Source organism: Phacochoerus africanus, chromosome 9 (genome assembly GCF_016906955.1).
Source record: "Phacochoerus africanus isolate WHEZ1 chromosome 9, ROS_Pafr_v1, whole genome shotgun sequence".
NCBI classification, from domain to species: Eukaryota; Metazoa; Chordata; class Mammalia; order Artiodactyla; family Suidae; genus Phacochoerus; species Phacochoerus africanus.
The window spans coordinates 40,189,671-40,193,069 of NC_062552.1; the positions used below are offsets into that span (position 1 = coordinate 40,189,671).

Genomic DNA, 3,399 nt, shown 5'->3' on the forward strand with positions numbered 1-3,399 from the left:
CTCCAGCTTGTGGAAGTTCCCAGGCCAGGGACTGAACCCATGCCACAGCAGCAGCCCAAGCCACTGCAGTGACAACCTGGGATCCTTAACCCTCTGTGCCACCAGAGAACTCTAGGAGGTTCCTATTCTGATGGAGACCTGTACGCTTCCATCAGAGCTCCATTCTGAAGGGTGAGACACAGCTTCTGGCTTCAGGAAACTTACACTCTGAGGATAGAGACACACAGCCCTACAGAATTTTTAGGGAGCCCCCACACTGTTGCAGACACAGATTAGCCATTTCGGTGACTCTAGGACTGCCAGAAGGAAAAGAAAAATACAAGACGTCCAGTTAAATGTGAATTTCAGATAAACAATGAAAAATATTTTACAATATTCCATGCGACACATAGGGCATACTTATACTAAAAAAAAAAAAAATGTATTCATTGTTTATTCGAAATTCACATTTTACTGGACGTCCTGTAATTGTTTTGTGCCAAACCTGACAACCTTAGATGCCTCCAATCTGAGGGAGGAGAGAGGACCCCTCCCCCGGCCCCCCGACATGGAAATGCAGGTAAGCATCTGAGCGTGCTCCTGCTCCTGCAGCGGTGGAGGGACAGGAGGGGAGTCCTGGGGCGCCAGCCCGCAGCAGTTTAAAATTCCTTCCAGGCCCGATCCCTAATCCCTCGGTGCACAATGGCCGCCTTCTCCCCCGCCGCCCGCGCCCACGCCCTCCCCCGCGGGGCCGTGGCAGTGCCACCACCGGCCTCTTTAAGCCCCTTTGAAGCTGCCTGAGCCCCGCGCCGCGGGAGGCCCCGCCGCTATGCCAGCTATGCCAGCTATGTCCCCGCCGCCGCCGGCCACCACCGCTCCCCCATTAATGCTGGCTAATCTGGCTAATAAATAAACTCCCCTCCCAGCCTCAGCCTCCCGCTGGCTACTCCCTGCTCCCCCAGAATTGATGTCAAGGCTCGGCCGCCCACTCCCTTCTGATGTCTCTGACTCTTTTTTCCTCTCGCCGCCCTAGGTCTGTTGCTTGTCTCTGGCAGAATTCGGGGGTCTCCGCCTCGAGCGTTGCATCTGCATCTTTCCGTCCACCTGCGCGCAGGGAGCCCGCCACATGACTGGGTGCAGGGGACTGGACTCGAAGCCTGGAAAGAGCCGCAGGGCCGAGGAGCGCCCCCTGGAGGCGGGACGGGGGCGCGGACTACGCCCCCTCCCTGCCCCGCCCTCCTCTGTCCGCGGAAGTGGGGACCAGCTGCGAGCAGCCCTGGGGCAGGTGACTCCGCGCCCGGGAAAGGCGCCGGGCGCCTCCCGCGGCAGGAGTCCCTTCTCCGCGGCCTCTACCGCCCCCTGGGCTCTAGTCCCCACCTGGGCTTCTGAGAGTCTGACTCAGAACCGAGCCCGCATCGTTTCACCTCCTACAACACACCCGGAGCGTGCGGAGAAATTACAGGATTGCAGGGGCACGGCTAATGCGCTCTAATTACCCACCGCCGTTCTCATCCGCGGCGCTGGGCCAACGCACCGTAATTAGGCCGCCCCTCCCCTGTCCCGGAACCTGTCCCCCGTCCCTCGTCCTTTGGTCCCTTGTCCCCAAGAGCGTGAGCATCAGCTCCTCCTGCCGCCCTCCAGGATTGCCCCTTGGTCCCAGGAGAGAGCCATGAGACCCAAACAAGGGTGAGGAGCAGGAAGGTGCGGGACTTGGGGACCGGCCCCTCTCCTCCCGTAAGGCTACAGTTTTTGAGATCTCTGCTAGAAAGGACTGGGAGAGTGGGGAAGGCCATGAAGGACCCTTTGGTTGACAGGGACATTGAGGCCGACTGGAAAGTTAACTATGGGGGGCAGGGGTGGATAGGGCACCAGGGTGACAGGATCCCATTCTGCACATGAGGCTCAGAAAAGTAAAGGTTCTTGGGGGAGGCCCCCAGCCAGATCTTCCAGATTAGCTCAAGGAGCCCAACATGCTCGCTGGCTCCCTGGAAGGGGAATTACCTTCCCTCGAAGAAAGATGACATCCCCATGGCAAACATGGAGTCCTGGCAGCTGACCAACTGTGGCCAGTTGGTCACAAGGGAGCTGGTGAGGAGTGGCTCAAGTCCCCCATCCCAGGGAGGGTGGGACGAGGCCCTGAAGACACAGGCCAGACCCAGTGGCCAGGACTAAAGGGGAGCAGCTTGGCTCTCAGGTTCTTTATTCAAACCAAGCTCAAACCTCTCCTATCAGACGTTCTTTCCTGAAGTCCGGGGGGGGGGGGGGGTGTTTGCAAATGCTTGGCCTTTGGCCAAGTTTAATCTTTAGTGAGGTTTTTGTTTGGCCTTCAGGGAGCATGTGGTTTTTATATTCAATGTGAGAGCCCACGGATACTGCGGGCTGCCCTCCCGTCGCCGGCAAAGGCCAGTGTGGCCAAACTAGGTCCCCAAAGGCATTTGAGTTTGAGACCTTGATCTAGACCAGCCCACCTGACCTGTGCTGTTATCTTTTCCCTCACCTTCTAGAAGCTCAGTCTGCTCTGTTGCACCTTTGTAGTTTGTGTGTGTCGCTCAGTAGCTGTACCAAAGTGTTTCCCCGAGCTCCTCTTTAGGCTCCCCAGATGTGGTGGCAGTGGTGGCTGCATATACTTCTGCGAACCCCTCTGGCACCCACTTTTTTCATCTTGAGAATCAAGCTGTGCCTTGGGTAGGTAGCCACCATATCTTTTCCAACAGGGATAACAGGTATTTTTCTGCCGTGAGACTAGAGGTTCCTTGAGGGCAGGATATTGGATCTCTCCTTTCAGACTGGGATCTCACTGAGGGCTATGGCAGTGGGGTGTGGGGGTTGTATCATAGGGAGCTCCCTGAGAAGAGCAGTGCCTCCCCCTCAGACTGGGGCTCCCTGAGGCAGGTCTGTGTCTTCCCTCCCCCCCATCAGACTGGGCTCGCTGAGGAGGGCCGTGTCTCCCCTCAGACTGGGGCTCCCTAAGGGCAGAGCAGTGTCTCCTCCCTCAGACTTGGGTTCCTGAGACAGGGCTGTGTCTCCCCCTCAGTCTGGAGCTCCTTGAAGGCATTGGATTCTCCCCTCAGATGGAGCCTTTGCACCCCACCCCACCCCCATGGCTTTCAGCTGTGCCCAGGCGTTCCTCCCAGGACACTGTCATGCTTTGATGAATGAAACCTACTAAGAATAACTCAGTCCTTGTAGTCTCTAAAGGACGGGGGGTGTGGGGGCGGGGGCGGACTGGTGATTGTGGAGGAGCTGGGGGCGGATGGCCACAACTATTCATTCAATAGCATTTTCCCAGGTGCTCATCGGGACACTGGGAGGAGACCCAGCGGGTGCCACAGAGCCCTCTGCTGTGCCGTTTCTGCTGTTGCGAGGAGGGGGGTGTCCACAAGACTCCTGAGATGGAAAGCCCACCTCCTCCTCCACAGC

General features: G+C 57.8%; 1 pseudogene; it reads left to right on the forward strand.

Annotated features, from left to right (window-relative positions):
• The first annotated feature begins 379 nt into the window (after positions 1-379).
• LOC125136603 (uncharacterized protein C6orf223-like) lies at positions 380-3,154 on the forward strand (annotated as a pseudogene).
• The last annotated feature ends 245 nt before the right edge of the window (positions 3,155-3,399 follow it).